Source organism: Vicugna pacos, chromosome 3 (genome assembly GCF_048564905.1).
Source record: "Vicugna pacos chromosome 3, VicPac4, whole genome shotgun sequence".
NCBI lineage: Eukaryota > Metazoa > Chordata > Mammalia > Artiodactyla > Camelidae > Vicugna > Vicugna pacos.
The window spans coordinates 109,736,209-109,758,109 of NC_132989.1; positions in this window are offsets into that span (position 1 = coordinate 109,736,209).

Sequence of the window (21,901 nt, forward strand, 5' to 3'; positions counted from 1 at the left end):
CCAAGAATTAAGTCTTCTTATAACCTAAAACATAAGTTGGCAAACTGTGGTCCTTAGGCAAATCCAGTCTGCTGCCAGTTTTTGCAAAAAAAGAAAAAAAAGAAAAAAACCAACCATTGTTTGGAACAGCGTCGTGCCATTTGTTTCAGTATTGTCTCTGACTGCTTTTGTGGCACAATGGCAGAATTGTAGTGTGACAAAGACTGCACGGCTGGGAAGGCAAAAATATTGCTGAATGGGTTTCACAGAAAAAAATTTGTCTACCACTGATTAATAAGGGAAATTTGCTTTCATTGGATGTTATAATAATTATTTATTCTTTTGTATTATATTACTTTATTTTGGACGGTAAGACTTCTGTATGAGAATGTTGGGTGCTTATTTATTTTTCCTCTCATTTTGACACCAATTCAAGGTTACTGGCTCAGTGGGTCCACACTTCTCCCTGCCACGTTTCGCATTTCAAATGTCTGATAAACTGTCTTATGCAGTGGTTGTTTCAGTAAGTTGACCAGATGTTGCCATAGCCTGTGTGTGATAAAACTTTCCAGGTGATCCTCTTGTTCTTTCTTTCTCTCTCTTTTTTTTTTTTTTGTAGGAATATCAAATTCAGTTCAAGTCATTGATTTTCCATATTTTTTTGAGATAGGTTCATGCACAGAGAAAACTATATACACTGGTGCTCAAAGTATACATATGGTATCAGTTTCTCATTAGCAGCAAGGGTGGAATTTGTGTAAAAAATTTTACTGCATCTTTGGATGCTTTTATCTATGTACCCCCAAATCATTATGCTTTTCAATCCACGATTGGAATGTCTGGGGGCTACGTCAAGGAGGGTTATATGTGATTACATACATATCACAGTTGAAAAGCTAATAGCTGTGTTAATGTATTTATTATATTATTAATCTTATTTATATGATATACTTAATAATATCTGAGACTTGTTTTTTAAATAGCAGGAAATATCTGTTCTAACATTTTCTCACTTCTTATGACTGCAATTCCTGCTCATGTTTCAGCGTATAGGAAAATCAGCAATCAGCTTTTGGGACATATGTGTTCGTATGCATGTGGTTGAGATTTGTGCTGTAACTTAACAAGCATGACCTGATCCTAACAGAGACATTTCCTCCAGGAAAAGCCAAGAGAAGCCTGTGCACAAGGTGCTAAATAATCGGGAACGCAAAGAATATGAAAACGCATGTATCTGTGTATGTGCACGACGGGGACATTGTGCTGAACACCAGAGCTGGACACATTGCAACTGAGTGTACTTCAGTTTTAAAAAAAAACTTGGAACACAAAGGGTTCTAATTCATTGATAGTAAGTGTGTTAGTTTGACCTTATTGCTGTAGGTTTTTGGTCACATTGCTCTCTTTTCCTATTTAAAAAGTGTGGCATTTTCTTTTAAAAAAACAACGGGTTTAAAACAACTTTGCAAACAATATGATACTTGCAAACAATATGATATTGCAATTTCAGTCTCCTGGTTTTCATAAGGGCTGTATGCCGCGATGAAAATTTGGCTCTTCGACATTCTAATTACAGCTTAATACAAATCCTGGAATATCTTATTGAAAACGAGCGGTAGCATAGGACGCAAGTATAATTCTGACTATGTGTCTTCGTGTTTTGGGGCTACTATAACAAAAATACTGTGGACTGGGTGGATTATAAACCACAGAAGTCAATTTCTCACTGTCAGGGAGACTGCAAAGTCCAAGATCAAGAATTGGTATCTGGTGGGGACCAACTTCCTAGTTCACAGTTGGTAGTGTTCTCTCTGTGTCCTTGCTTGACAGAAGGGGCGAGGGGGCTCTCTGGGGTCTTCTATAAGGGCATGGATCCCATCCACGAGGGCTTTGCCCTCATAATATAATCACCCAATTCCCACCTCCTTGAACCATCACGTTGGGAATTAGGTTTCAACATATAAATTGGGAGGATACATTCATGACAGTCTCCAATGATGCTGGGCCTCTGTCAGATGGCAGTTTTGTGCACTACTTCCTGGACCAAAATAATCCATAGTGAGGTAGAAACCTTGGTGTATGAGCGCAGGTCCTCACACTGCTCTGCACCAGCTCCACGAGTGGGCTGTGTTGATGGAGACTGTTGGGGGCAATCTGTCTGATATTTTAATGACTCTTTAACAAACTAGCATGTTTTCTGGCATTTTGTAAAAATATAAATTCTGACATTACTCTTATTTCTCATTTTTCATCAACATGGTTGCTGTCGTACCTTTCTGGTGAAGATCTTACCTGTCCACGGTGACACTCCGCAAGGCATCTATGAAAATTCCAAGACCTTAACACTGCTTGTGAGAGCAAATTATTATTTTCCAAATTACAAAGAAAATGGAAACATTATAAGATGTTTATGATTTGTTAAACTCGAAGACAAACCTGTATCTATTTTATTGTCTAAGAAATGTTAGCACCTAATATTTTCCGAAACCACTGAACTAACACAGAAATTGGCCAGTAATAAGTCCTTCCCGGTGCTCCCCTAGCACTTTGCCCATCACCCGAGCACAGAGCTTAGCATCTTGCACGGCATTTCGTTTACTGAGATCTGGAAGCTGTTGCGCATGGGCAGGACTAAAAGACCAGTCTACCCATTTCTGCAGGCGAGGCACTGACTGCACAGTCATCTCTTTGATCAAGGAGGGATCACCTCTGTGGGAGGACCCTAGAAGGCACTTGCTCACCTGACAGATCACAAGAAAGTGTGCCCTGTAACCGCTCTGTCTGTGCCGCTCTCGGCTGCCGGTGGCATGGCTGTGCAGAGGCACCCCTCTATGGAGGACCCGGATCACTGACTTCCTTCTGGTTTATTATTTTTCTTCCTTTCTTCTTTGTTTGAATCACAAGACAGTATCCTCCTCAAAGTGTAATAGCTTCTTCTTATGGTTCTGCTTCCGTTGTTTCAATTTGCACTTTCTTTCACATGTAAGTCTTAATTATCTCTACAGGCTTCCTTTTCCTGATTGTTTTTCAGTCTTTGTAAAGGCAGTGGGGAGGTCATGCGTCCACCCTGTCTATCCCCTGAAATGCTGAAAAAAAAAAAGGACTCACAGGGACTACATTTGGTCTTTTGACTGTGATGACCATCAAAAGCCTACAGGCCTGGAGCAGGCCCTTCTGGCCCACTGAGCTGCACTCCGGCATCAGACCATTGCTGACTTCAGGAACTATGACTCAAAACAGATCGGCGACATTTGTGGTTGCATCTATGGTAACAGTGTTGTTGAGCATTTTACCATCTCTTGCCTGCATTCCCCAGGAGCTCCCTTTCACCGTCATGCCCACCAACCACCCAGCAGAGAAATGTCTCTGAGCCCTGGCCTCACCAACCAGCATTTGATTCACTTCTGTCCTAAGGCTGTTGTACTGGGGGCCAGGCAACACGGAGCCAAGTACAGAAGTGTGATGGGGGAAGGTGTTAATGTGGTCCCTGCTTTTATTTATTTTTTCTTCTCTCTTTTCCCATTTCTCCAATTTCTTCATTAAGTTCCTTGCCAAATGTGACTTTATAAGCTATCATGAATAACTTCTGACATGAGGCAGTGTAGATAAAAAGGTGGAAAGAGAGAAAGAGGAAAAGGAATGTGGGAATGTGGCATCCTCGTTCCCCTTCCAGGGACTTTTCAACACAAAACATTCTCTTGTTCACCTTTTTTTTTTTCTTTACATTTTCTAAGATGATGAGTTAATGAAAACAAGTAAATGTTTAGGTCCTTGATTAATTTCTCTATCATTATTATTTTTAAAGATACTCAAGTCATTGGTAATACTTTTAAGACAATCTTTTAAAAACATCACCTCTAAAACTGAATTTCCCAAAATATCTATCAGAAGCTTCAAATTAGGTTTCATCTAGTTTGAACATTTATGCATTTTCTTTTAGATGACACTCTTTAACCCTGAGGTGAATCCCACAGGACCGTGATGCCTGGGTCTTCTGCACGTCACCCAGCATCTGTAAGCGTCCCCTCTGGGGTGAAAGGCAGGCACTATTTCAACAGTGCGGAAAACGATCACTACCTCATCTCGCTGCAGTTACGGCCAGACTGGAATCAGTCACACTGGCCCTAAGCCAGCCATCCAAGCTGCCTTGACAATCATGCTCTACAGACAAGGCAATGTCTGTAATGTCACAAGTTCAGAAGCTTTGTTTTATAATTCCAAGCTTTCTAAAAAGTTGTCAGTGGGCTTCAGAATCATTTATTCTGTTTACCAGCAGTGCTTTTCAATAAAACCCTTCCTAAAGAAGCTTAAAAGAAAATATAAACTTTTACTCTGGGCAAGTAAGGAGAAAATAAAGGTGGGGAAAGGGTGAGATGTGTTATGGACATCATTTGTGGGCCCGTAAGCTAGCTTTTGTTATCTCTTTTTCACTTGACATTCTTGAACTATATTTTGGTTTCTGAAACTTTCCAAGACCCTTCCCACAGCAGGGCCTTCTCCTATTTTTCTCTGGCTGAGTCTTAACTTGCGCCTCAAGTATTGTTCTAAATGGACCTTTCTTGAGGACGCGCTCCATTGCCCCAAGACTAGGTTAGGGTCTTGCTGTCACATGCACGCTTGGAAGCCTGTGCTTTTCCTTGTCAGCGTCTATCATTACCATGATTATACATTCAAAGGTGCCTTTAGCTTGTTCATGGCAGTAACCACATCACTTACCACAGAGTCTGGGAGGTCATCATTCCTCAATAAATAGCTGTTTATTGATTGAATAAATATTGCTTGACCAAGAGAAGAGTTAACATATAATGCTGTTAATTTACTTATGTATTTGCAAGTTATGGAACATGACAGTAACAACTAAATTAGAAGGATGAAATAGATTTTCTTGAGTTATAAAAAAAAACCTTAGCACCTCCTTTCTTATTTCTATCGCTTTGCACATATACCAACTTATAGTTCCATATTCCTGTGATGGTCTATAATTTCAAGTAAATTGGAGGCTATAATAAGACTGTCTTGGTGGGAATTGCTCAAATTTTCAGAGAAAAACGAAAGCTTTGTCTAAATAATCTTCCTCTGACTGTTATATGAATGGGTCCTTCTATGGTATTTTAAGATAAATGAGTAGCTAAATTGCAGAGAGCTCACAGACTTGGGATTCAGCAGTAGAAACTTTAATTCTGGGTAACCAGTTAGTTAGGAAATGACTTGATCTACTCAAGTAGGAATCACGAGACTTTGGTCCAGTCTCAAATTTTCCCAAATTTTTTCATCAGTGAAATGCAAAGTTTATTCATTCATTTAACAAACATTTATTTTACACTTCCTCTATAACAGCATTGAGCTAGATGATCAAAAAGATGCAAAAGGGAAAAAATGTATGAATAAGCACACAAATTAGCCATAGAGGTAATACGAGCCACAAATAGGAGAACCTGGAATCCGTATACACAGGAGCAACAATTTCCTAGATGTGTTTTATGGATTTAAAGCTCGCCAATGTGCTCTTTATAAAGAGTTTCTACGTGTAAGAAAATGTGGAGAATGATGTATACTAAATTTCCTCTGTGGGGAGGCACCATGCACATAAATATAATGAAATTTCTGAGAACCTCACTATCATTAAAAACTATTTAATTTTATTTGATCAAGTATTTCCCCAAATCTTCTAACTACAGATCTGTATCTTTCTCCTAGAGTAATCTATTAATATTTCAGTGTTTAAAGAAAACTCACAAGCATTCCAAGAAGACACTGCCTCAGATCCTTGGGAAAAGCCTGTGTTTGAGCCCGGGGTGGTTACAGAGAACTCAGGAATCAGAGAGGAGTTGGGCCTGTCTGAGTTTCCAGATAAGGTGGAGGTAGAGATTGTCCAGGTAGAGTGGAAACAGAGTCTACAGAACTGTTGAATGCTACCCCAAGGCACTTGGAGATAACCAGGAGGCAACCAGTTTTGCCTTTGGCATTTTCTGATCTGAAGGAGTGTGGCAGGAGAGAGCCTTTGATGAGGCTGGTGTTTCCAAGAGATCTGTTGGGGAAGTTTTAGTTCTGGGTGGATGGGAAGAGGGACACAGAGAAGAGTCCAGAAGCTCCTGTTCAGGTTGTTCAAAGATGGCTGCCTGGGCTAGCGTAATAGAAATGAGAACAGAGTTTGTGACATCGTCTAAACTTGCGGAGGAAACATGAGGAAGGAGGGCAAAAAGGAAGAAGTGGCCCTAGGTTGTTGCCTTCAAAGAACTGAAAATTTGCTGGTGCCAGTGATCCCATATGGCAGCTGGGGAGAAGCTTGCTCTGGAGTGGAGGAAAATGTGTAAGACATGTAAGGTCACGTGATAGAGATGTGACTAGCAAACACAGAGCTCACAGCTGAAGTTGAGAGAAAAAGATATTGCCGAATCCAAACTTGTTCTGCTCGCAGCAAGACAGGCTAATAAATCAGGAGACGAGGTGTTGGAGCAAGGAATAGCAACTTTACTCAGGAAGCCAGCAGACTGAGAGCATAGCAGACTAATATCTTGGAGAACTATCCTGCTTCTAGTCAGAATACAGGCTCATTTTATGTGAAAAAAACAAGGGAGGGGATGTGGTTGGTTGCTGCAAAGTTCTTGCTACTGGCATTCTTTGTTCTTGCAGCCGTCCACGTGGCCCAGGTAATGGTGTCCCTGTACACTTCCAACAAAACAGAAGTTATTCTCTACTACAAAGAGACAGAAAAACAAAGGTGAAAATCAACCCTGGGAAAGTCCACAACAGGTGATGAATGGGGAAAGAAGGAACGGATAAGACCACTTCAGGTTGTAAGCGTTCATCAAACAATGATTATTTCGTGCATTATGTCAGCTACTGTGTAAACAAAGATAAAACACAACCACTATTTTCAAATGTCTCATAATTTAGCAAGAGCAAATAAGCATGTAAAATCTACAATGTTTACTTTTGCTTTTATTTCTATTGCCTTGTTATAATGACCTAAGAGAACACTGCTACAATTTACATCAGAGAATGTTTTTCTTATGTTCTCTTCTAGGAGGTTTATGGTGTCTTGTCTTATGTTTAAGTTCTTTAAGCCATTGTGAGTTTATTTTTGTGTATGGTGTGAGGGAGTGTTCTAACTTCATTGATTTGAATGTGACTGTTCAGCTTTCCGAACATCACTTGCAGTAGAGCCTGTCCTTTCTCCATTGTATATTCTTGCCTCTTTATTGAAGATTAACTTATAAGCTTTTGTACAGTAAAGGAAACTATAAACAAAACAAAAAGACAACCTATGAGATGGAAGAAAATATTTGCAAACAATGTGACTGACAAGAGATTAATTTCCAGAATATACAAGCAGTTTATACAACTCAGCAACAACAGCAACAACAACAAAACAACCCCAAAAAATGGGTGGAAGTCCTAAATAGACATTTCTCCACTGAAGACATACAGATGGCCAAAAAGCCACATGAAAAATGCTCAATATTGCTAATTAGCAGAGAAGTACAAATTAAAATTACAATGAGGTATCACCTCACAGCAGTCAGAATAGCCATTATTAAAAAGTCCACAAATGATAACTGCTGGAGAGAGTGTGGAGCAAAGGGAACCCTCCTACACTGCTGGTGGGAATGTAGTTTGGCACAGCCATTATGGAAAACAGTATGGAGATGCCTTAAAAAGCTAAAAATAGACTTAACATATGATCCAGCAATCTCACTCCTGGGCATATATTTGGAGAAACTTCTAATTCAAAAAGATACATGCACCCCAATGTTCATAGCAGCACTATTTACAATAGCCAAGACATGGAAACAGCCTAAATGTCCAGTGACAGATGACTGGATAAAGAAGTTGTGGTATATTTATACAATGGAACACTACACAACCATAAAAAAGAATAAAATAATGCATTTGCAGCAACATAGATGGATCTAGACACTGTCATTCTAAGCGAAGTAAGCCAGAAAGAGAAAGAAAAATACCTTATGATATCACGTAAGTATAGAATCTAGAAAAAGAATGACACAAATGAACTTATTTACAATATATCGGAAACTAACACAACATTGTAAATCAACTACACCTCAATAGAAAGGAACTACTGGAGACTGGTTTTTTAAAAAAGCAGATATTTGCCAGAGAGGAAAGAAAGGTATTCTAGAAAAATGGCAGCAGCAAAATAGGTACATTTGGGAAACCACACATAGGCTAAAAGGCATCTATGTAGGAAGGGTGAAAAGAATTGAACTGGAAAGTTTGCAGAGTCCAATTTCCTAAAAGCACTCTAAGTATGAAATGCAAACTGTAGGTCATGAAGCTATAACAAATCTAAAGATAAGACTATAAAGTTATATCTTACACATTTATTCAAGAAACACTTCTAGACCACCTACCCTGTAACTCACGCTGGGTACACGTGGGGGATAGAGAAAATGATATAACAAACTGGTATGACTCATGACTTCATCAAGCTGGCAATGCAGTCAGAGAAACAGATCAACAAATTATAAAAGGAAAGAAAAATTATAAATTGCAATGGAGGCTACGACAAAAGCAACACGATGCATGGAAAGACACCAAGACAAATGAAACAAACTCCTTTTACTGCCTTGATCTAATAAATCCCTCAGTAAGTGGTGGCAAGACGGCTGACGGATTGTAGAGAGAAAGAAATATTGGTGACAAAGAGAACAATTGTGAAAATATTGCCCTAATCCAGGGAACTAATGGTGAGGGCAGAGGGAGGGCAAGTGGTAGCAGAAACGTAGAGATAGGAAAGTAATATTTCAGAGGCAGAGCTGGCCGTCGTGGACACTGATTTCTAGACGAAAGGGAAAAGAACAGTGAGACAACTCCGGGTTTGACCTTGAATAAGAGTTTTATTAACAGATCAGGAAACACACTAGGAATCTCACGTATGTAAAGGAAAGACAATAAATTTTGGTTTGTGAGCTTGGATTAAGAGGTACTTTAAAATTTTCTATTGACAGTACAGGCACTGTTATTCCATTTACATAAAATTCTAGTAAGTGTAAACTAATCTATAGTGACAGAAAGCAGATCAGTGGTTACCTGGGGACACGATTAAAGGTGTCGGAAGGGGCCCAGTGAGGAGACTGCAGAAGGTTATCAGAAAACTTTCAAGGGTGACGGGTGTGTTCGTTATCTTGACTGTATTTCAAACACAAGTGTACAGTTTAAGTAGTTCAGTTTATTTTATATAAATTGTATCTCAGTAAAGCTTTTTCATATAAAGAAATACTGGATAAGAAGAGATTTATGAGAGTATCATAATCACAAAAGTACATTTGCTGAAGCAAGCATTTACAAATTAGGACAAAGAAAGAGGTGGAAAAGAGCATGAATTATTTGAGATGTTCACATCACAATAAATTACTAATTGAATTAAAAAGAAAAGGAAGAGTATGCTTTTTACTTATGGAGAAATTCTCTCATTTGTCCTCAAACAGAAGTAACAAGCTTGGATATTAGTGATATTTATTTCTGCTAGTGAGAATTGAGGGAAAATTATTTAAAAGTTGAAAATAAAATGATCAGAATTAAGAAAGCAGATTAAAATGAGCATGATGGCAAATTTAGAAATATGTAAGGTCTCCGAAGAGCAACCTCGAAATAGAAAAGTCATTGCTTGATCAGAAAATAGACAGAAAAAAAAATTAACCCCCCCTAAAACCCAGAAGTTGGCTTAAGCAAGTCAAAGATTCCTGTTCACTGTGAGTATTGACATGGCCTGGGGAAAAACCATCGCAGAACATCAAAGCAGAACAGAAAAATGGTAAGAAAAGAAGAGCAAAAAGGAAAGATCATCTACTAAATAAAATACAGCAATAATAGCAAATTAATTATTGTTATATCAAGACTAAGATAATAATAAAAAAAAAGTTTGGGGCTTGTGAATCTCTTCTTTTTATGCAAAGCCAATCTCAATATTCACTTGTTTGTTTCTATACTAAAATACTTATCGAAAGCTTTCCATGCATCAGATAGTGTTTCATGTGCTAAGGTTACAACAGGAATGAAATAGTTTAAGAGCTTCCTCTCATGGAACTTAACGTTTATTTATTTTACTGATAAATGTTAAATTCACTAACTACATCATGTGTCAATATGTCAAAGTAATATCTTTCTCATTTAGGCAACATTTAACATAATGATTTCTGCTTTTTCTAGTGAATGATTTCTCAGAGTAGAGATATCAATAGTAAATACAAACTATTTTTATTCTTTGGTTTAAACAAAATAGATAGAGGGGCTATCTTTTTATATACGCTTTCAGGAGACTAAAGCTCAAATACAGAAGTGCGCCCTCAAGTTAAAACACTATCATCATTTTTTATTTCCTCTCTGGTGTTCCTGTAGTTTCTATCATTATCTTGGATTTCTCTGCTTGAGAAGAGAATGGAAAATCCTTTGCCAGATGCACAGTTCAAAAGTCAGGATTGTAATATTGTTGCCTGAAGAATTCCCAACACCAGGGAATCTCCCAAAGAGTGCCAAAGCCTGTGTTTCTTCACAGCCCCCGCGGTGCTTTGCAGGCAACAGCCCGGTTGGATCTTGGGCTGCCAAAAGAAACATGAAAGTGAGAAATTATCTGCAAAAAACAACATGGCCATCCTCACTGGGACTGCCTTATCAAAAATCAGGATATCCAGCTCAGCTAAACCTTTCAGTTTTGGGGGGAAAAAAAAATCATTTTTCAGCATGGATGCTAAACGTGCCTGGTTGGAAGTTTGGCTGAACAACCAAGAAAAACAGTCTTTATAAAAAAAAAAAAAGAAAAGAAAAGAAAAGAAAAAGCATCCTATAGCAACAAAATATGGAAACGCTCAAAGTGGTTTCCTTCTGGTATAAAATATTTCACCTCCTTATGCAAAGTTGCCCCTACGAGCGTTGGCTTTGACTTGCGTGAGAACAGCAAAGAATTGCTACCATCCTTGTGTTTGGAGGAAGTTACAATCCTTCTATCATTTTCTAGTGGGTTTATTAAAAGTAAAATAGTATGACTTTCCTTTGCCTTCTTTCCTATCACAAACAAAAATCTCCCCTGTCCAAGTAAAAGTTTAATTTTATTTTTCATTTGGTCCAAACCACTAAAAATCCCGTAACATCCAACTATACAGGGAAACAGATTATTCTACCTTTAAATTAGAAAGAATGACTTATTTCACTCTTGATGGAGTGCATGGCAAGTGTTGGAAATGTAAAGTAAATGCAAAGTAAAACCCTGTAAGGGTATTTTACCACCATCTCTCCCTTCACACCGCAGCCATTCACACACACACACACACACACACACACACACACACACACACACAGAGGCTATTTTCAAGATAGCTTTAAGCTATGTCTTTGCTCCCAATGGACTTTGTATAAAAGTAAAACCTTATTTCCTGCCAAATTTAGTTTATTGGTCCTTAAAATGTAAATTAATGTTTTCTTGGTGTTAAGGTTGCCAAATTAAGAAAACCCGTAGCCTCAGTATTCACGTGTGATGTGCAGAAAAGTATGGAAAGTGTTGTGATTCTTTGGCCTTATGTACAATATCTGAAAAATCACTCAGTCTTCCTTTATTTTTAAAGCTAACGATGTATCTCACCAGGAAAGTAGGTTTCAAATACTCTTAAATTCAGAGAGGTAGAAAATATAAATGAGAGCTCATCTAAAGGGAAAAAACACTGTAAGGCAGGGTTTGAAGTAAATGCAAGAAGGCCAAAGGATATTTGGTTTGTCACTTTTTATGAAGTGCTAACAAGGAAAAGAGTAAAACTGCAAAAAACCCCACTCTTTAGATGTCTTACTGCTTGAATTTTTCTGACATGAGGTTATGGAATATGAACGTTCTTGAACAAATCTTTTAATAACTAGAGCCTACATGTTGCTTTTAAAAAAAATATTGATTTGTCTCCTGGAAGAGAACCTCCAAACCATAATTATCTGACTTTATTTAGCTTGGGCTAAAAGGCAAATCCTATACCTAAGAAGATGCCAGTGCCCTCCTAAATAACTCTTTGGCCAAACCAGTTTCTCTTTGCCAGAAATAAAAATGAGCACAAAAGCTATTCTAACACTGCAGCGTTCAGAAGATGTAAAACAAAGACATTTGTCAAAATCCTGTTGGGTTTTCTCACTGAGAAGCCATCTGTCTGGGGGTCTGAGACCAGTTTAGGATATAACGAATTCCCATTTTCATCCCATGTGACCCCTAGTCCTCTGAGGACGCCTGGGGAGAGTCAACAGAGCTCTTTGAATACAGCTTCATCATCTGTACTCATGGAAAATCCAGTGTCTTTATTTTAATTTCCTTTATTTATTTTAATTTGTTTTAATATTCAGTATAGCTGAAACAAAGTTTAAAGAAAGGTGAAAGATCTTCCCTCCCTTTTGTTCACATGGTTGGTCAAAGGGGTCTAAAGTGAGGAAGTATGGAGACTCACTCGGGTTCCTAATTACTACTTCCTTCTAATCCCAGGAACTCTGACCTGCCGCCCATGACATCCAACCTGCCAGCATCAGCCACTCAGAGGCTGTGCACTCTGAGTGAAGGAATCTGATTTATTGTAGACATTTTGCAGTGGAAATTCTATAAAGCCTGAGGCTATTAGCAGCTTTATCTGTTTAAAAAAAAAAGGACTGAAAACCAGTTCATTATAAAAATGAGACAATAATAGATCTTCCTCTAAGGAAAATGCACAAGCCAGGATTTATTTTGATAGTAGGTACGTGGCAGAAACAATTCTAAACTCTGCTCTCTCCCTAAATGATTCAGGTTTTCTTCGAGCTGTAAAACAAGCATATCATGAAAGGATACAAGAAGAAAAATCTTCATCTCCTCCTAAAGGTGTGTTTAGATTGCATTCCTTTTACATGAAATGAACACAATTGGATGTTGTTTCCAAAAGGTATCATGAGACCTAGAATGCTTACAGACATTGTGAAATGTAAATATAAATGAAAACCAGGGGTAGAAGGAGGGATGGCTAGGGAAGGATGCAGCACAGAGGATTTTTAGGGCAGTGAAATTACTCTGTAAGATACTATAATGATGCACATGTTGTAAGACATTTATCTAAGCCAGCAGAATGTACAGCAGTTGGAGTGAACCCTAATGCAAACTGTGGACTTTGGCTGACTGTAATGTATCAGTGTAAGTTCATTAACTGTAACAAATATCCCACTTTCGGGTGGGATGTTGGGGGAGGCTGTGCTTGTGAGGGGCGGGATGATACGGGAAATCTCTGTATCTTCCTCTTTTTTATTTTTTTTGCAATTTTTTTCATTTTCATTTAAAAATCGATATTCAATTCAGCTGCTAGAAAACTTTTAAGTGTGTTTGTGTATTGTTTTAAGTGTATTTGAAACAACTTATGTGAATCTTTTTCACCTAAAATTTTTACCTAAATACCAATCAAGTATTTCCAATTGAAATTTAGTGACCAGTTTGATGGACCGTAAATGTAAAGTACCCATTAGATTTTAAAGACATAGGACAAAAAAAATGTAAAATACTTTTATATTAATTACATGTTACACTGACAATATTTCAGATATATCGGGTTAAATAAAATATTTTTAAATACTCTGTATGATACTATATTGGTGACTATATGTGGTCACACATTTATCCAAACCCATAGAATGTACAAGACCAAGGCTGAACTGTAATATAAACTATGGACTTTAGGTGATTATGACGTGTCAAAGCAGGTTTGTCAGTTGTACCAAATGTCTGGTGGGGGATGTTGATGATGGGGGAGGCTAAGCCTGTTGTCAGGGCAGAGGGTAAATGGGAAATCTCTGTACCATCTTAAGTTTTGTTGTGGATCTAAAGTTGCTCTTACAAAAATAAAGGCTTAAAAGAAGGAAGGTTAAGATGATAAATTTTATATTATGTGTATTTTATCACAATAAAATTTTCAAAAATTTTTTTAAAGAAAAAAAACTATCTTGTGAATCACTCTCTGAACTTTGAACTCAACTCATTCAAAGTTGGACTTACTTTTTTTGCACCACTTTGGAAAGAATGCAGGCTGAACTTGTTTTAAGGTAGGATCATACCCCAAGAGTTTACACAAGGTGCCACAAAAAACTATAAATGAGAGTTCCTCTTAAGACCTTATAGAACCTGTTGCCAAATTGACCAAATTTGCCCAAACCCAAAATCAGCATGAATGTCTCTGGCTACATCCAAGTTTAGCATGCAGAGAAAATCTGATGAATTTTGTCCCGTGAGCACTCCAGATGCTGACCAGATGTGTGTGCATTACAGCCCCTTGGCCTGTTTGGGGATGTCTGGACATTTATACTGTAGTCAGTTTCTGTTTTAGTATCATTAAAAGGCAATTTGCTTAAAACAGATATTACAGAATGTGGTTATTGTCATTTGAAAATGGGCCTGTGGTGGCATGTCATCGCTGCTTCTTTGTCTCTTCGATATTTTAATATCTGTTCCCCTTTTTAAATGAATTAACAATCTCTGATCCTTCTTTAGACCCAGCTTCCATGCAGAGCCTCCGGGAAGTCTCCCCTTGGTCGACACCATTACGCCTCTGTTGGATTTCCACTCCGCTCCACATGCTGCTGTGTTTTTCCTGTAAACCAGTCTCCTCCGCGAGAAATTTCTGCCTTGGGCAATTCATTTATTTCAGCTGAAGACTTTACTCCATACTTCATTGAAAGAACAGGGTTCTGCGAGCAGGACTCCCTGCTCCCCCCCACCTCTACGCACCACCCCACTTTTGATAACTATTTCCACCTTCCTTTCCCGCATCTAGACCAGGACTCAGCACGTGATGGCCTGTGACCAAATCCGGCCTGGTTTTCTGTGACCCACCAGCTTACAATGGTTTTTACATTTTAAAATAATTGAAAAAAGAAAAAAGGTGAGTCATATTTCATGGCATGTGAAAATTATGTGAAATTCAAATGTCAACGTTCTAAATAACGTCTGTTTGGAACAGATCACGCTCATTGGTTCTCTGATTGTCTGAGGCTCCCTCTGCTGTAACAGCGCGTCAAGAAGTTCCTGAAGAGACCACCTGGCACAGAAAGCTTGAAGTATTTACCCTCTGGCCCTTTATAAGGTTTGCCGACCCCTGATCTAGAAGAATCTTCTTTGTTCCTCCTAGCAAAACAAAGAGAGGTCCTCTCCTGCCTTCAAAGGCCAAGCCTCTCATGCATGCCCTCCCCCCGCCCCCGCCCCATCCCAGGCATCACTCTCCAACTGACCCTTCGATCCCTCCAGCCCCTGCTCTGCCCCTTTGACAGCCACACTCCGCTGAAACCGCCCAAGTAACTTTCTCCCTGCCCTTCCACTCCATCTGTCTCGGCCTGAGTGTTCTTTTCCTTATCGTCAAATGTCAGAGTTTCTCAGGACTCTGTCCAGACTCTTTCCCCCCCTCCTCTGATTAGGTGACCTCCGTCATTGCCCAGACTTCAGTATTCACTTGCTGAAGCTTCCCGGTTTTACCTTCAGATCTTCAGCCTTGCCCTCTCCTCCAACGTACAGTGTCACAAGCCCAAATGATAAGCTGGCATCTGCAATCGTCCCAGTGTCACCGCGTCCTGAACTGAGCGATGGTTCCCCCCCTAAATCTGAGCCTGTCCAGGTCCCTCTCGCATGCCCCGCGGCCTTAGCTGGATACCTGGGAGTTACTCTGGATACTTCCTGCTCAGCTGCTCTCTGCAGCCAGTAAGTTCTGTCGGTTCTACTTCCAAGATCCCTCTTGACTATTTCTTGGATATTCTAATTCAAGCCATCTCATTTCCCCTGGACTGTAACTGGCTTTCCCAGGCATCCTCGTGCAGCCCTAAAATCCAGCCAGCATAATGGATAGCTCCACCACCCAACAGCGTCCTTTCACCTGTTTCGTCCAGGGGAGAAACGGAGTGCAAGAGCTGGCAGGCTGGGGGTGAGAAGTGGACCCCCTCCCTCGTGCTCCCACACCCTGTGGGAGCCCAGCCAAGCCCTCCTCCCCCTTGGGCACATGGCTGTTTCCTAGGGTGGGTGGTGGGCAGGGAGGGGAGAGAGGATCTGAGCCAGAGCCGGTGGACCACTTCCTGGGACCCAAGGGCTGGGAGTGAGATGACAAATAATGGGAGTGCAGGGAGTTGGGGGGGATCATGATAAACCCAAAGAATGTAGCAATAAAATAAAAAAAGAAACACATCACCAAAAAATGCAAAACTCAGGTGCCAGGGGGACCACCTCTGTGCAAGACTCCCTCCAGCAGTTTCTCAAGAAAAAAAAAAAAACAACAAAATCAGTATAGAAGGAAATGAAAAGATGCTAGGCAGCCCCTGGCCAAGCACCCAAAGCCGCCCACTCCCAAAAGGCCACAAAGGTGAGCCAGCTGGAGCCTCTTGGCTACGTATGGGCCCACCCTGTGGAGGGGCGACAATGTCAGAAAGAGAAGGCAAGGCCAAGAGGTGAGACAGCAGGGTTGGGGGGGAAAGCTGTCCCCGGCCGCTGCAGAATTAACTGGTGCCCAGATTAGTGCTGGTGACGGAGGAAGGGGAAGCAGTGGGAAGGAGAAAGGATGTGGGGGGGGAGGGGCCTCAGACAAGGCCTTTCCCTGGGGTCCCTGTCACCAGGGGAACAGCTGAGCCCATCCTCTAGAATGCCTCCCTACTCCCAATCCTGGGTCCGCACCCTTCTGCCCCAGGAGGGACATTCCGGGAGAGACGGCACCCACTATTGAGAAAGCAGCAAATGTTTCCGAGAAGCTTGTGGTAGGGAAGGTCCAGCTCTGGGGAGGGAAGAGTGGCAGTGACCCCCACCTCACCCCAGCAGCCCAGAGCAGACACCATGGCTCCCAGCCCCCAGCTGCCCAGGCCTCAAGCCCACGAAGCCCACCTCTGGTGGTTGGCCTGAAGGGGACAAGGGGACGAGAGGGCGGGCCTGGCCAAGGCACTGACGGGGAACTCACTACACTGTATCTGAGGGCTGTAGCTGGAGCGCCCTTCCTGGGAAACCCCAGGGATCCAGTCTTGACTGACAACGGGGTAAAGAGGAACGTGGCCGAGGGAATGGATTTTCCCCTTTCTTTTTGCTAATAAATTGATGTGTTAGTTTCGGAAGGATGCTCTGTTCAACTGGAGCATCAGGTGGAGCCCTGACCCCTGCCTCCCTCTCCTGCATTTCCTCTTTAGGGGAAGGAGGAAGGGAGACTTCTGCCCAGGAGTGGATGCCTGGGGAAAGACCTATCTCCCGGCTCCCACAACACGGAAGAGAAATTTGAGAAGAGATGGGGAGAGGGAAGGACCAGCGAGGGTGACGCAAGGTTCACCCAAATGGGGCCAAGTCACCTGGCCTGGCTATTCCACACACCCTTGGCAGCCTGTTACTCTTCAGCCAGTTGGTGAGTTTGGAGGAAATGTTTTTAAAGTCCAGGGAGGTGCACCTTGTCCGCTGAGAGCTCTCTTGGCGCTTCCCTTCCTTCATCATCACCTCTGCTGCCCACTACGGGAGGCCTGGGCATCTCCACTGCGTCTTTGCTTTCAGCTTCATTTAAGTTCTCACCGGCATATTTGCAAGAAAGATTGTGGCAGACAAACCTGAAGGTGACCTTGCAGAAGATAACCCTGGATGCCACCAGCTGTCCTCGACTGTTGCCAGAGGAAGAGGCTGAGGTCACAGCCTGGAGCAAATTCTGCTGGGTCCGCACCTGCCAGAGCTGTTCAGTATGGAAGATGCTGCCACTGAACTCGCCCAGAAGGAAACTGCTTCAGCTGAGACTCCATGACTGGTGTGTTGCTGAGGGTGGGAACGGGGGTGGGAGGAGAAAGGCTTGCTTGGAGGCCATAAAAGAACTAAGAATAAAGACAAAAATTAAAGGGAGAAAGAGTAAAGCAATAAGGAAGAAATAATTAAATTTTTTAAAAAAGACAAAACACCTACAATATCAATATAGTGTATTGGAAGGAAGAAACAAGCAAACTTTGGTCAGATCTTTAGGGCAGGTGACAACCAACATCCTGAGTTAGAAGGATGCAGACCAAGGCAGCGCGCCCCTTCTTAAAGTCTGGACAGGGATCGACTTCTTATGACTCATTATCAAAAAATCAGCCAAGTGGAACTGGGGACAGTCAACCCACGCTTTATTTACAGCTGTGGTTTCCTCTTACTGTTTGACCTCAAGGGCATTTTATACTCAAAAATTATTGAGGACTTCAAAGAGTTTTGTGGTTCTTTGGTTTGTTGTCTATTTTACACAATTGTTATCTACATTTATCTTATAAAAATAAAACCTGTAGGATTCTTCAATGGCTGTTTTTTTTTTTTTAAATTTCTAATTTGAGAAGCTGCAACAATTTTTGGCTTTTAAAGAGCTTGTCATGTCTACACTTAAAATATTCAGTTACTTTTTCTTGAAACTCAAAATGACTGGTTTCCAAATTATGCTGCAACTTAACAAGTATCATAACAATATACAAACGTGGTTGCACCAGACTCAATACAGCACGTTATTAATGTCTATAAAGCCGAAGGGAAGATAGCTTTTGGCATATTTTCATGTCTTACTTGCAGCTTGGCCCAGTTTCTTTGGAGTGGATTCCGCCCTTCCATGAGTCAGAGAACTCACTGATATGTCAGTTAAACCTGGAGGTTGCAGCTGTGAGCTGAGAAAAAAAAGGTCTTCAAATCTCTCTCTCTCTCTCTCTCTCTTTTTTTTTTTCTTTCAGCCAGCAACCTGTCAAGCAAAAAACAAATTTGGATTTAGGTAAGGAGGGACTATTAAAAAAAAATGTTTGCAATACGGGGAGGGGGCTGTTGCAATACCATATAATCTCAAAACATCTCAAAGTTCAGGCAGCAAGGGATTGTCTTTTGTAGGGAGGACTAACCAACATTAAAAAGAACTGGGTGTGAGGAGGTAGGATGAATTCATAGGGTGGTGGGTCTCTTGCGTCATTAATGCCTGCCTTTGTGGCCAGCTGCTTCTCAGGGGGTCCTCTATGTTCCACTGCTTCCTCAACCTCTGTGCAAGTCAAAAAGATGGCCCACAAAACCTAATGTAATTACCATCTGGCTCTTCACAGGAAAAAGTTTGGGGACCCCTGTTCTAGAAAATACTGGATACACTGATTGTTTTCCAATGAGAAAGCTAAGGAAACAAAATTTACCAGAATATAAGCTTTATGATGGTAAAGACTGTTGTCAGTGTTGTACACTGTTTTACGGGAATACTGTATAGTAGGTGCTCAATAAATGTTTGTTGAATGAGTGAACGAATGTACAATAAAGCAATTTTTAAATGTAAAAATTCAGTCTATTTCATCTCTGTTTTAGCTGTGTAGAAAAAAGTGCTAATGAATTACTTCATTCAGCATTCTATGTCTCAAGCAAGGAAGGTTTTATTTGACTTTTGGCAACATAGAGGTACAGCTAGAAGTTATACCAAAGGGAAGAAATTTTGTACATAACGAATCCAAGTAAGAACATGAACAAGAGCAAACGATGGATTCGAAAGTGAAACACTGCTCTGTCCTACACAGAAAAGGGATGAAGACTAACTGGATACCTGAAGTCTAAGACGTTGCAGTGCTGCCATTTGGGGATAGCACCAAGAATTGGCTGACAAAGAAAGACAAATGACGCATTTGCCACTGACCCTGTAGAATTAGTAGCTGAATATCACAGGTCTGAAGCAAACTGGTACAGAGCACGTATTGCCGTACAGCAACTCTGTCATCTTTTTTCTGGACTTCTTTAGTCTCAGTTTTCTCCACCCCCAAGTGAGCCTACGCCAAAACGGAGAAAACATTCCACCGGCTATTGTGCCGTTGTTCAGCAAAATGCCGCTTTCATCTGGTCTGTGCTGTTTGGTATTTATTTTTAAGTATGAATAAGCATCTTACTTGCTCTGATGACTGCTGAGCAGCTGCCGGTAGTGTCCCACACACAGTGACTCTGACAACACCCTTGCTCAATAGGACCCAGCCGAGGGCATGGGAAAATCGGACCGGTTTGTCTGAGGAAGCACGAAATACCCAATCCGAGCGAACCTCTATTTATAATACAGCCCAGTCCACTAATCCCTCAAAGTCTGTCCAGTTGTTTTTTAAAGTGTTAATGATGTTAGAGCTCAAGCCTGTTGACTGCTAATCATACATTAAACCAACATAAACATGGTTCTGGGGATATTTTGATTCAATTAACTGTTTGTCATATTCCAACTTGGGAACAGCTGTAAGTGTAACCTCTACTACAATAAGGTATTGACACATTTCTCATCTTCTTTTTTCCTAGTGAAAAACCACAATGGCAACAAATATTTGGAATCTCTGTACAGTAAGCGTCACCAGCCTACTTATCTCTCTCAGCTACCCTGTTTTTGCAGGGGCTAGGGAATTGCAAAATTAAGAGGACAGGATGACATAGAAGAAGCAATTATTTTTATCAAAGGTTTCACTTCTTTTTGTTTTCTGTGTCATTCTGCATCATTTAATCAATGGAAATTTCTGGATCCCTGCCATCCAAGTCAGAGCCCTTTAAATGGAAACAGCAACCATGAGCCACAATAACAGGTTTCCCACTTCCAAGAGCAGTTGACGCTTTGGGGTCAGAGCACAGAAGGCCTTTAGCTAGATCTCTCAAGAAGTGAGGAATAGCTTCACGTTGCATGATGATTTGATTTTCCAAGTCCTTTAATTTTTGTGTTTCCCAATGAAAGCCTCCCCTTATTTGTCACTTAGACATGTTGTGACCAAGTAAATTGGGCTACAGGCAAATAAGAGAAAGCAGTAAAAAGTCCCAGAGTCTAGAAGTTGTCAAATGCCCATCAGACCAGGGCCAACTCAAGGGCATTCAGTGTCTGTTAATGCTTTTCCTATAGAGGCTGTCAGATCCACACTTTACAAACTCCCGCTAAAATGCGTGGTGTGGAGTCAATGAGAAATGTTTCCTTAATCAGCTGTTTCACTCCTATTCTTTCCAATAGTCCATGGAATGGTGGATTAACACCCTGTCTCAGTCTCATGCCTACCAGGGCAGAATTCCATCACTTACTTTTTCCACGGCTGTGTTACGGAAGTCAACTAATTCCAGCTTTCCTTTAGACCGAGTATTGATTCATCATTCATTAATGTTTGTAGGGTGAGTGGTTTTTCTAGAAATAGTATAGAATCATGGAATTTTCAAGTTGGGAGGGTTTTAGAGATCAGAGTTCAACTCCTGTACTTGATAGATGAAGAATCTGTAATCAAGAGTGGACAATGACTTAAATGGGGATAGCAGGGGCCCAGCACTGTTTAACCTGGGTTTGTTCTTTCTTCTTCAGCAAGCAAGGAGCCAGAAAACCACATCAGATCACAGAGAACAGCTCCAGCCCTGCCTTGAGCACTAGAAAAAGGAAGGGAGACCAGAGGTGTCAGAGCAGAGGTGATATTCACAAGACTAGCAACTGGTGTGGTACAGGCACTGAGCAAGCAGCGTGGGTATTGGCCACACACCTGGAACAGGGTTCTGGGTGACTGCTGTGCTGGGCACGAAATTTTAGCTACTGAATACTGGGGAAATCTGGTGGGAACAAGGGAGGGGCTGGAGCAGCCAGGGATGGGGCTCTTGGAAAATGTGAGACAGAAGCCAAATAGACTAACCAACATGGAAGTATTTCAGTGTTTATACAACTGGTATTCCATATCAGCATGAGCCAGCCCAGCTTGGAAGAGTTGGTACTTATGGAAAAGGATGTAACTAACCATTTTATGTTCCAAGGACATAATGTGAAAACTCCATGGTACTTAGGGTCATTGCCAGGGAAAAGTAAAGGGAGGTGATTCTAGGTCTGTTGGTGACATCAATCTTGATATCTTGTGCCACTTTGCATGTTGGAACATACTGTGCAGGTAAATTGCACAAAGAAATGCCACAAGAGGGTATTACTTTGTGGGGCACACAGAAAAGAGGACCCAGTGTCAC